The sequence below is a fragment of the Mirounga leonina genome, unplaced genomic scaffold, assembly GCF_011800145.1.
Source record: "Mirounga leonina isolate KUSES-001 unplaced genomic scaffold, KU_Mleo_1.0 Mir_53, whole genome shotgun sequence".
NCBI lineage: Eukaryota > Metazoa > Chordata > Mammalia > Carnivora > Phocidae > Mirounga > Mirounga leonina.
Window position 1 is genome coordinate 95112792 of NW_023270807.1, and position 12761 is coordinate 95125552.

General features: G+C 39.5%; 2 long non-coding RNA genes across 2 annotated transcripts in view; one reads left to right on the plus strand and one right to left on the minus strand.

The window, feature by feature from the left end:
• LOC118000972 overlaps nt 1–9508 on the minus strand; it is a 24596-nt gene extending 15088 nt beyond the window's left edge. The window contains exon 1 of the long non-coding RNA XR_004676591.1: nt 9465–9508. This is a non-coding gene — a long non-coding RNA (uncharacterized LOC118000972). The remainder of the gene's footprint in view (nt 1–9464) is intronic.
• LOC118000973 overlaps nt 5696–12761 on the plus strand; it is a 22685-nt gene continuing 15619 nt past the window's right edge. Inside the window, exon 1 of the long non-coding RNA XR_004676592.1 lies at nt 5696–5923. This is a non-coding gene — a long non-coding RNA (uncharacterized LOC118000973). The remainder of the gene's footprint in view (nt 5924–12761) is intronic.

The following is a 12761-nucleotide window of genomic DNA, read 5'->3' on the forward strand; positions in this document are numbered from 1 at the left end:
CAATCCCAATCTAATTTGGAGGAACACACATATCCTAGAAGTTCAAATTAAGAGGATCAAGCAAGGCCAGAAGCATAGCTTGTAGGATAAGTTAGAATTATCTGGAGGAGATTTTAAAAATTCTTATATCCAAGTTGCACCCCAGACCAATTAGTTCTTGGTAGGATCCAAGCATGAACTTTTTTTTTAAAGATTTTATTTATTTATTTATTCATTTGTTTATTTATTTATTTGAGAGAGAGAAAGAGTGTGCGTGCATGAGCAGGGGGAGGGGGAGAGGGAGAAGGAGAGGGAGAATCTCAAGCAGACTCACAGGACTGGATCTCACGACCATGAGATCATGACCTGAGCCGAAATCAAGAGAGTTGAACCCTTAACTGACTGAGCCACCCAGGCATGAACATTTTTTTTTTATTCGCATATAATGTATTATTTGTTTCAGGGGTGCAGGTCTGTGATTCATCAGTCTTACACAATTCACAGTGCTCACCATAGTACATACCCTCCCCAATGTCCATCACCCAACCACCCCATCCCTCTCACCTCCACTCCAGCAAACCTGTTTGTTTCCTGAGAGTAAGAGTCTCTTATGGTTTATCTCCCTCTCTAGTTTCGTCTTGTTTAATTTTTCCCTCCCTTCCCCTATGATCCTCTGTCTTGTTTCTCAAATTCCTCATATTAGTGAGATCATATGATACTTGTCTTTCTCTGATTGACTTATTTTGCTTAGCATAATACCCTCTAATTCCATCCATGTCATTGCAAATAGCAAGATTTCATTTTTTTTGATGGCTGCATAATATTTCATTGTATATATGTAACCACATCTTCTTTATCCATTCATCTGTTGATGGAAATCTAGGCTCTTTCCATAGTTTGGCTATTGTGGACATTGCTGCTGTAAACATTGGAGTGCATGTGCCCCTTTGGATCACTACATTTGTATCTTTGGGGTAAATATCCAGTAGTGCAATTGCTGGGTCATAGGGTAGCTCTATTTTCAACTTTTTGAGGAACCTCCATACTGTTTTCCAGATTGGCTGCACCAGCTTGCATTCCCACCAGCAGTGTAGGGGGGTTCCCCTTTCTCCACATCCTCCCCAACATCTGTCGTTTCCTGACTTGTTAATTTTAGCCATTCTGTCTGGTGTGAGGTGGTATCTCATTGAGGTTTTGATTTGTATTTTCCTGATGCCGAGTGATGTTGAGCACTTTTTCATGTGTCTGTTGGCCATTTGGATGTCTTCTTTGCAGAAATGTCTGTTCATGTCTTCTGCCCATTTCTTGATGGGCGTGAACATTTTTAAAAGCTTCCTGAGTGATTGCAATATGCAAATGTTATATAATAAATAATTGGATTGGCATTTGTCCCTGGTTCTTAGGGAGGAGAGAAACTCCAAATTCTTGGAATTCCTCCAGTGATAAGAGTGTCTTTGTTTTTCCATAGTGAGCCCTTGGACCACACCTGAGTTTATGCTAAGTAGATGACTCAAAACCGGGGGCTGGTCAGGCCTGAAAGACCAACCATTGGATTAAAAGCTGAGTCTTGAGCCATAGTGATATTAGCACAAACTTTCAACTTCCAAGGAGGTGAGAAAGGCTAGAGATTGAGTTCAGTCATGTAGCCAATGATTCCATCAATTATGCCTACATAATGAAACTTCAATAAAAACTCTGGGCAGTGGCTTGGTGAATACATAGATATGCTAGGAGGGTGATGAGTCCTGATTCCATGGGGAGAAGGCATGGAAACTCTGTATGTGAGACCTCCCAGACCTCACTCTATGTGACTCTTCATTTGACTGATCCTGATTTGTATCCTTTACAAAAAAACTGACAATCATATGTGTAGCACTTTCCTGAGTTCTTTTTTTTTTTTTAAAGATTTTATTCATTCATTTGAGACACAGAGATACAGAGAGAGAGATAGAGCATGAGCAGGGAGAGAGGCAGAGGGAGAGGGAGAAGCAGGCTCCCCGCTGAGCCAGATGTGGGGCTCGATCCCAGGACTCTGATATCATGACCTGAGCTGAAGGCAGACACTTAACTGACTGAGCCACCCAGGCACCCCACTTTCCTGAGTTCTGTAAGTCATTCTAGAATATTATTAATCCTGAAAGGGTAGTACAACCTCCAAATTTGCAACTAGTTGATCGGAGATTGGAAGTGCAGGTGGCCTGGGGACCCTGAACTTGCAGCTGGTACCTGAAGTGAGGGCAGTTTTATTGGGGACTTCCCTTAAACCTGTGGAGTCTGATGCTAACTGTAGGTGATTCACATCAGAATTGAATAGTGGCATTATAAAGATTTTATTTATTTATTTGTCAGAGAGAGAGAGAGAGAGAGAGAGAAAGAGGCAGGCAGAGGCAGAAGCAGGCTCACCACTGAGCAAGGAATCCAATGATGCGAGGCTTGATCCCAGGACTCTGGGATCATGACTTGAGCCAAAGGCAGATGCTTAACAGACTGAGCCACGCAGGCGTCCCCAGATAGTAGTACTATAGCAACAAAGTTGAGAACCACTCTTCTAGGAAAAGATGCTTCAGAGCATTAAGAGAGTGCCAAAATCAAATTGTCCATCCAGATCAAGGGTCCAATTAGCATGGGCTAGTGTGGAAGGAGTTTGAGGGCAGGCAGGAATGAGATAGAGGTGCTTGGCCTCAAAGTTCCATCTGGGAATGAGAGTAGAAATTATAAACCAGGACATAAGGTCAGTCATGAAAAGTACCTATATGTTGTGGGACACTAGAGCTCAGTGCTCAAACAGATAAGCTCCATTGTCCCCAGAGGCAGGCACATTGTCCCCCAGAGGCTTTGACACACAGCCACAGACTCTTGGTGGTGGAGCATCACCCCAGCAAAAGTCGTTGGATGGAAGCTCTCTATTTCACCAGCGCTGGTTTCATGAGTAAGCTGGGGTTGAAACAGCTAGTCCTGGAATTATGGTCATTATGGCTGGATGGATCTGGAGTCAGTAAATATAAGATTTAAATAATCTAAATTCTTCCCATAAGTGGCTTCTTAAAAAAAAAATATGCTGAACATACAATAATTTGAATGTATCTTGTGTCTTGCATTTCTTGATATGGAAGGCTGAATGAGAAGCTCTTGTCAAGGGTGGGATGTCACCGAGCAAGGTCAGGTGACTGGCTGACTTCCAAGAGGTGGCATTCATCCTCAGGAATCTGCCACAGTCCAGAGTCTTTCTCAGCTTTCCAGGTGCATCATTTTCATCTTGCTGCCACTCTAAAGTTGATTCTTCTTGGACAAGCTGATTCACACTGAAGTAAGCCTCGGGTGTCTGAAGTGTATAACCCAAATGTGTGTGAATTCATAATATATCAATAGGAATGGGCTTTCTCTATACACAAAATTGCTTGGGAAAAAAAATGTTATGGGGTGAGCATGCAGTTAGAACAAGACAAATCTGTTGTACCGCACTTAGAATGTCTGATGCTCTGAAGCCCTGTGAGACAGATGGCAGCCATGTCCACCATGGGGTAGGCACACCCACTCTCTGACTAGCCTTCCGCCTCCCTGCGTGGCATCGGTCAGACCCTGCAAAGCTTGCCTCGCAACTGTCCCTTTGCTTTGCTTTCTTTATTGATCAATGCTCTCTGCTGATTGATTCATCTTTCTTTAGATGTGTTATTAACTGTAATCGGGTCACTGCTAAATCTCGCAGGCCCGAGAGCCATTTTGTCTCTTTATCAAGGTGACTTTACATCGTTCTCTGCTGGCCCATCATGGAGTGATTTGACTCTCAGAGTACAATTTTCCAAATTTTCTCCTGATTTAAAACACATTTTTAACTGAAAATACATAAAAATATAAACATCCTTCATAATTCCACCACCTCATTGGAACATAATTATATTCTCTCTACTTACAAAGTTTGTTTCTGGGTTTCTGTGAGTATTCTGTTTTATTTATTTATTTATCTATTTATTTAATCTACTGAGAGATAATTTGCATATAAAATCCACCTATTTTAAGTGTACAATTCATTGATCGTTTTTAAATACATGGAGTTGTATAGCGATCATCACAATCCAAGTTCAGAACATTTCCATCAGTTCAAATCGATTGGCAGACAATCTCCATTCCTCGCTCCAGTTCCAACAACCACTAATCTATATTCTGAATCTACAGATTTGCCTTTCTGGACATTTCATCATAGAAATGGAATCATGTGATCTTTTGTTAATTAGCGTAATGGTTACTTAGTTCATCAATGTTGCAGCACGTATTTGCAATCTGTTCCTTTTTATTGCATAATAGACTTCCATTGTGTGGATATGCCACATTTTATTTATCCATTCAGTGCTTGATGGAAGTTTGAATGGTTTCCACTTTTTGGTTATTATGGATAATGATGCTGTGAGCATTTATGTGCAAGTCTTTGTATGGACATATGTCTTCATTTCTCTTGGGTAGATACCTAGAAGTGAAATTGCTGCACTATATGGTAAATTTATGTTTAGCATTTTAAGAGACTGTCAAATTCTTTTCTAAAGTGGTCGTGCCATTTTGAATTCCCACCAGCAAAGCATAAAGTTTCCAGCTTGTTCACATCATTGCCAACACTTGGTATTATCTGACTTTTTGAATATAGCCATTTTAAGTAGGTATGAAGCAGTATCTCACTGTGGTATTAATTTACATTTTCCTAATAACTAATGATGTTACATGTCTTTTCACATGCTTATTAGCCACTTGTATATCTTCTTTGGTGAACTGTTCATCAAGCCTTTTGTCTCTTTTTTTAAATCCAGTTGTTTGTCTTCTTGGTTTGAAAGAGTTCTTCATATATTCTAGATACTAGTCCTTTATCAGATACATGATTTGCAAACATTCTCTTTCTACAACTTATCCTTTCATTTCTTAATGGTGTCTTTTGAAGTACAAAAGGTTTTAATTTTGATGCAGTCGAATTTAACATCCTTTTACAACTTGCTCTATGATCTATTTTGAATTACTTTTGTGTGTATGATGTGAGAGGTTAAGGATCTAAATTCATCTTTCTGCATGAGAATATCTAATTATTCCAGCACTATTTGTTGAAAACACAATTCACATTGAATTTTCTTGACCCTTTTCCAAAAATCAATTGACCATAAATATTTCTAGACTCTAAATTCTGTTCCATCAATTTATGTTTTTTTTATATTGGTACCACAGTGTCTTGATTACTGTAGTTCTATACCAAATTTTGAAATTAGAAAATTTGTTCTTCTTCCTGGCAATTCTACTCTGCTTTTTGAGTTATAGTCACCACTTGGTAGGGTTTTTCTCTTACCTCTCTTGCTGTTAGTTCCCACACCTGGTTGCTGTCAGGGTATCCAATACTAGAACACTCTCCTCCTTTTCCACCTCCTCCTCCTTTTTCTTCTTGTTCTTTTCACCAGTTTCTGTTAATTATATGCTTTGGTCTGGAAATGAAAGAACACTGTCTTATATTGATGCCATGCTTTCTATTTCTCCCACCATGCATGGGTCACCGGCACAGAGAGGACTGGGAAATAATAGCCCCAGTATAGTTTCAGAATGGAGAACACTCTCTCACTCACTCCTGTATTGACACATGAAGTTTATAATAAAGGAGGCAATTGTCCAACTGTATTCACTGGTTTTACCTTATCCAGGGAACTGAGTTCATATCTGGACACACAATATGAGTTTTTCCAGTAAATACAATTTGTTTCCCCTCTGAGACATCAACTTTTTCCTCACCTAAGGCCATGCACTTCCAATAAAGTCTTTATTTCTTCATCCTGACTGAGCAGCATACTGCACTCTTGGTAACAGTGGTGAGTTCAGAAGAAAGCACGTGACACATTCAGAGCTACAAACATACAACGAGACTTTTTCTGGATTTCTGAAAGATTCCCACTCGGCCTACTAGACTTGAGATTGCAAAAAGGTAAGGCTGTATTTTTTTTTAACCATGTTGCTCTTCTGAGGGAAAAGCCTCCCTTTCTTAGAGAAATGGAGCTGGGAAATGAGAGACACAGTGAATCCTGATTCTGGCCATGTTCTGTGAGCCCCTGTTCCAAACCATGCCTTGAATGAAACTTACTCTGGAGTTTTTTAATTATGTGAGCCAATAAGGTTTCCTTTTTCCCGAAGCTAACTGGGTTTTGTTTTTGTTTTTTGTTTTTGTTTTTGTTTTTTGCTACATGCAACCAAAATACTTTTTACTGATTCAGTTTAAGAGAGACACTGATAATTTAGAATAAACCCGGAGAAGAATTGCCAGGGGAGGTGAGTGTGACCAGAACTGTGTCAAAGGGGAAGAAAGGGAAGAGTTTGACTTGAAGAAAGAAGGTCTGGTTTGTATGTGTCGCAGGAGAAGGATGTTAACGGCATGGGGGAGGAAACTTAAAGAAAGAGAAATATCTCCAAATATTTAATTAGAATTATTGATAAGAAGGTCCTGGGAAACCTATTTCAACTCAAAGCGTTAAAATTTTAACAACTTAATGTGTCTATAAATGGAATGAATTACACTGACAATGTTTCTATGTCCAGAAGGGTTTTAAATGATTTACCAGAGATATTGTAGAGTGAATTCAAGTGACCCAATGGATGGTGTTTTTTTAGAACTTGGTCATTTGAGTATCATCTTTATAATTTTTGCCATATGAGAAAGGTACAGCTTGTACCATCTTTTGTTCAGTAATTTCCTTGCATCAACTCCTTATTCTTGTCTAAATAAGTTTATTTTAGAATGAAACTTGAAATCACTTCAATAAATTAAAAAAAAAAGAATCAGTGGCCAAAAATAAATGTAATAAAACAAAACGATGTTATTAAATCCTAACTAGAATTTGCCTGGCCAAAGCTCTGTGTCTGTGATCTGGGCTCTCTTTGTGAAAAGGAAAATTAATAGTTGAAGATATGATAACACCAAACTGATCATTTATCTTTCTCTAGTCAGAAGGATTAAACAAGAATTGAATAGGAAAGTTTTTTCTCACTAAGCAATTCAGTGTTTTTAATGGCATGCCTGTGTGCCATCTAAAATCATCAATCTATTCATACATTGGGAAAGCCTATAGCCTGGGTGTAATTCACACCAGAGCTTCCCAGTCTTTTCACAACTTGTCACACACAGAGAACAATATTATGTGGCACACTGGGGTAAACTAAGTCAGCTGCTCACCACCTGAGATGACTAGCCCAGGGGAGCTGACTCTGGCCCAGGCAGCACGCCACCCCACCGGTGGAGGAGATGAATATATTGGCACACAAGTAACTCTTGTAGTTAGCATTCTATTAAAGAGTTCTTGCCAGGACGCCTGGCTGGCTCAGTCATTAAGCGTCTGCCTTCGGCTCAGGTCATGATGCCAGGGTCCTGGGATCGGGCCCCGCATCGGGCTCCCTGCTCCGCGGGAAGCCTGCTTCTCCCTCTCCCACTCCACCTGCTTGTGTTCCCTCTCTCACTGTGTTTCTCTCTGTCAAGTAAATAAATAAAAAATCTTAAAAAAAAAAAAAAGAGTTCTTGCCAGGAGTCTATAATTCTATACTATTTACTCTTCAACTTTCTGGAATCTAAAAATTCAGCTTGAAGTAGTTATTTTTTATATGTATGTCTGAGAGCTCATAGGCTGGTTAAAGACCATCTCTACACCTTCTGGAAAATTCTCTCGTGGGATATTTGGCATCTCCCTTTGTGCATATGACAGAGGAGCAGCACTGAAATCAAGTTGCTATGTTTCAGTGGGAAAACATATCCCCCTAGCTCCCTGACCACCAAATGAAACCACAGCCAACATCTCTTCTTGGATTTATACTACCCTTTTCTCCAACTGGTACACTGGAAAGTCTGACTCAGTAAAAATGTGGGGGGGGGGGGTGTGTTTAAAGAAACCTCCACAATCCTTCTAGTCTTACATGTATAAATGCACTTTAGTGCTGACAACAATCAGTTCATTCTACACCAAATAGACAATCAGGTAAGAGGAAATTGTTGTCTTTAAGAGCATAGCTTTTGGCTGGGGCTACCTTATTTGGAAGAATTTGAAATGTTGTTACGGCTCGCTGAGCTCTATGGCTGGAGAACATTTGATACCAGTTTAAGATTCCATGATTCATTAAAGGATTTTGGTCTGTTCCCTACTCTTTTAGGATTTCCTTAAAACAGACTTTAGGATTTTTCCAAATGGACAGATTATTTCTCTGAGTTTATTTCTGTTTTTCCCTGCATTGTCTTTTTTCCTAATTGTGGTGATTTACTGTCACTGGTGTTTTCCTTTTGAGTTCTTTTGAGTCCGGGTGGGAGATCATTTTTGGCTTCAGACTGGAATGTCCCAGAATAACTGCTGTTTAACAGGCTACTTATGTGTTGCAATTTTAAGGAACTCCCATGGTTGAGGCTGAGATCTATCTATAGGCACCAAATAGAGTAGGAATATTTATATTTCTGATTTCTGTTCTAAGACTCCCATCACTTCAAAGTACATTTAGCCCAATTCTTTACTCAGACCTGGAAGAAGCAAAGTAGAATGTGGACATCAGAGAATGTACTACAGACTGAGTATTGGTGTCACCCAAAATTCATGTGTTGAGACTAGTTCTGGGTAGTTTTGCTGTAAGCATCTTTGCCACAAATGTTTTTGCTGCATAACTAATTGGTTGTCAGCTAATTTTGCCATAAAAGACAAAATCACGAACAATAAAAGGGACATTCATTTAAAAGGATATAACGAAACATGAAAAATGAATGACAAAATTTAAAAGACTGTGTTGCAAAATGCAAAACATTGGAATGTATCTGAAATATATAGCATAGGTTCATGGCAATATTGCCCAAATAGCTGACTTTATTTTGTGAATTGTACCGAAGTATTTGTCTTCAAAATCTTTAATTCAAACCCCCCCAAAACCAAAAACAAAATCTTTCATTCATAGCATTATACATTTTTTTTGCTTGTTGACTCATCTCCTTGTTTAGCATCATGCTTTATCTTTTTTCACTAAAATTTCTTCCTTCATTAAGAGAGGTATCAGTTTCTAAATACTAGGGTGCATATTTATAGATGTGCTTTGTATTGAGTTGTGAAAGCCTTTCACATTGTTGTTTGTTTTTGGCATATTGTTCCATCTCCATTTATAGATGTTCCAAAATTCCATGGGGAATGGGGATTAAAACTCTGTGCCACTGTATAGACCATTATGAAGGCTAAGATTTATATAATATATATCTACAATATAGAAATGGATCTCTGCATTAATGGAAAAATGAAACCAAACTATCAACAAGTTATTTTTTTTCAATCATTTACAGCAAAATTGCTGTATGGCCAATTAGTTGTGCAGTGAAAATGCTTGCAGCAAAGATGTTTACAACAAGGATACTTACAGCAGAAATACCTGACAAAGTTTCAGCTTCAATCCCAGATGTGATGGTATTTGGAAGTAGAGTTTTGGGGAGGTAAGTAGGTCACGAATGGGATTCATACCCTTATTGGAAAAAAAAGGCCCAGAGAGTTCGCTTTCCCCTTCTGCTATGTGAAGACACAGCGAGAAGACAACTGTCTGTGAACCAGATAGCATATCTGCCAGCACCTTGATCTTGGCCTTTCCAGACTCCAAAACTGCAAGAAATAAGTGCATGTGCTTTAAGTCACCCCGGCTATGGTATTTTTGTTATAGCAGCCCAAACACATTAAGACTAAATGTAATAGTGGGGCGCCTATGTGGCTCAGTCGGTTAAGCATCTGCCTTCTGCTCAGGTCATGATCTCAGGGTCCTGCGATCGAGTCCCTCATCGGGCTCCCTGCTCAGTGGGGAGCCTGCTTCTCCCTCTACTCCCTGCTTGTGCTCTCTCTCGCTTGTATCTGTCTCTCCCTCAAATAAATAAATAAATAAAATCTTAAAAAAAAAAAAGACTAAATGTTATAGTAAGAGGCAGGATTTTAATTCTAAGTGCTTTTCAATTATCCTGGGACCTTGTTAAAAGACAGATTCTGAATCAGTAGGTCTATAGTGGGGACCAAGACGTTGCCTTTCTGACAAAGTCCTGGATGCTGCTGATGCGGCTGGTGTAGGCACCGTATTTTGAGAACCATTGGTCTGAACTATTTCCCAAATTTGCCTGAAGGTAAGACTCACCAGAGGTGGCTGTTAGATATACCGAACACTAAATCTTTCTCTTAAGAATATTGATTCAGCGGGGCGCCTGTGTGGCTCAGTCGGCTAAGTGTCCAATTCTTGATCTCAGCTGGGGTCTTGATCTCATGGTCTTAATCTCAGGGCCGTGAGTTCAAGTCCTGCACTGGGGCTTAAAAATATATCTATATCCATATAGATATATATCTATATCCATATATATAACTTGAAAGATAGATAGATGATAGACTGATTGATTCAGAGGTCTGCATTGGGATCTTTAGCCTGCCCTTTCAAGAGCCCCTTCATGCTCTGGTTCCAGACTACATCTTCACCTGATATAGTAGGACTCCTCTACTGCTCCATTCATTCATTTTCCTCCCACCCTTTCAATCTGTCTCTTTCTCTCCCCTCCCTCCTTTCTTCCCAAATATATTTGCTGAGCATCTCCTTGGGATATAGATCTGAATAAGAGAGAGAGACTCTGCCTTTACAGACAATAGATAAGTAAACAGATAAGTAAATAGGAGAATTACAGTTTGTGACACAAGCTAAAAAGGAAATAAATATGGTGATATGATGCAAAGGGGTAAAGCCGAGGTAGGAAACCATTTAAGCCAAGGTTGTGAAGGGTGTTCTCTAAGGAAGATAGTTAATCTAAAATTCATATCCAACCCTCCAATCTAAGCCATACTACTTGCTGAATGTGCCTGTGTTTTGGGGACACATTGCCTGTGTTCATGCTGTTTCTTTCACCACGAATGCCTTCTCATCAATCCCATTTACCAATTAAAAACCAACGTAAACGCCACCACCTTCATCCAGGTTACCCAGCCATATGTGAGACCTCACCCCTCTGAGCTTCTGAAGCACCTGCTACACCTCTGATCTTGTCTTGATTTTTCTGCCTTAAATTGTAGTTGTTTTGTAATAATAATGGCTGCATTTTGTGAAAGCACACTATTAATTTACATACATTATCTAAATTATTCAACATTGGGAGGTGATCTTATTATCTCCATGTCATAAATAAAGAAACTGAAACTTGGGAGAGTCTAAGTAACTTGCCCAAACTCTCACAACAAATGAGTGACAGAGCTGAGATTCAAATATGCCCTCCCAGTTGATCTGTCGTATCTCCTGTAGCAATCTTAAGCAACATGGGAGAAGTGACTACTTTGTCTTTATATCCTTCAATTAAACAAACAAAAAAATCAAGTTGCAGAAGAGCTGTAACATTTGTGAAACAAAAGAGAAAAAAGAAGAGAACAGAATTCCCCTACCAAATTATATTAGTTTGCTAGGATGCTGTAACAGAGTACCACATACTGAATGGTTTCAACAACGGAAATTCATTGTCTCACAGCTCTGGAGGGTAGAAGTCTGAGATGAAGGAATCAGTAGGAACATACTGTCTCTGAAGGTGCCTGGGAAGTACTTGATCCAGGTCTTTCTCCTAGCTTGCAGTAGTTCCTTGGCTTATGGAAGCATAGCTCCAACTAATCTGCACATGGTGTTCTCCCCACATGTGAATCTCTGTGCCCGAATTTCCCCTTGTTATTAGAATACCAGTCATATGGAATTAGGGGCCCATCCTACTGACCTTGATTTAACTTAACTAATTACATGTGCAACAATCCCAGTTTCAAATAAGGTCAGATTTTTAGGTAGGGGGCTTAAGACTTCAATATATGAACTTTTAGGGGACACAGTTCAACCCACAATGCAATTCTACCACCTAGCATCTATCACAATGCTGATCCCGTAGCCAGACAACCTGACATAGTTGTTCTAGTTGTCCTCTCCTAAAACCAACATTACAGAGGGGTCACATGATCAATTTAGACAAGTTGTATCACGCTAACATGGAACCTGGTTTTAGCTTTGGTCTTCGAAAGATTCTGTCAATCTGACATCAATATTAGCTTTTCACATAAGCAAAAAGGTCATCTACTTAGTACCAAAAACTTGGTCTACCTAAAGCTACTCTTACCTGTGATTCCTTCTGCCTCTCACAAAAGGGCTGAGTTAATTTCTGTAGATAACTTTACAATACCTACAAGTTATGTTTGATGGTGCTTAAAATGCTTAAATTTTATTTCAAAATGGGTTTAGCTTAGTGAGTTTCACTAAGTTTCAGTGGTAAAAGGAAATGAAATATTAATATCAAGAACTATTCCCATCAAAAAAGAAGTTGGGCTGGTAATTTAGGAAGCCCTAAATGGGAAATGATCTCTACACAGTACATCATAATGCAAAATAGGTTAGAATGTTGCAAAGCAAAAAATTAAATGTAAAGTTCAACCAAGCACAAATCGCAGGGGCATGTAAATGTGAAGAATACTGAAGAGGCCAAGTGTAACATTTTGCTTAAGAGACTGCAGAATTGGGGTGCCTGAGTGGCTTAGCCGGTTAAGCAGCTGCCTTTGGCTCAGGTCATGATCCCAGGGTCCTGGATCAAGTCCCACATCCGGCTCCCTGCTCAGCGGGGAGCCTGCTTCTCCCTCTCCCTCTGCCTGCCTCTCTGCCTACTTGTTCTCTCTCTCTCTATGTCAAATAAATAAGTAAAGTCTTTAAAAAACCAAACAAACAAAAAAGAGACTGCAGAATTCCTGAGGACAGGGACTCTCTCCTTTGACTCAGCTTTG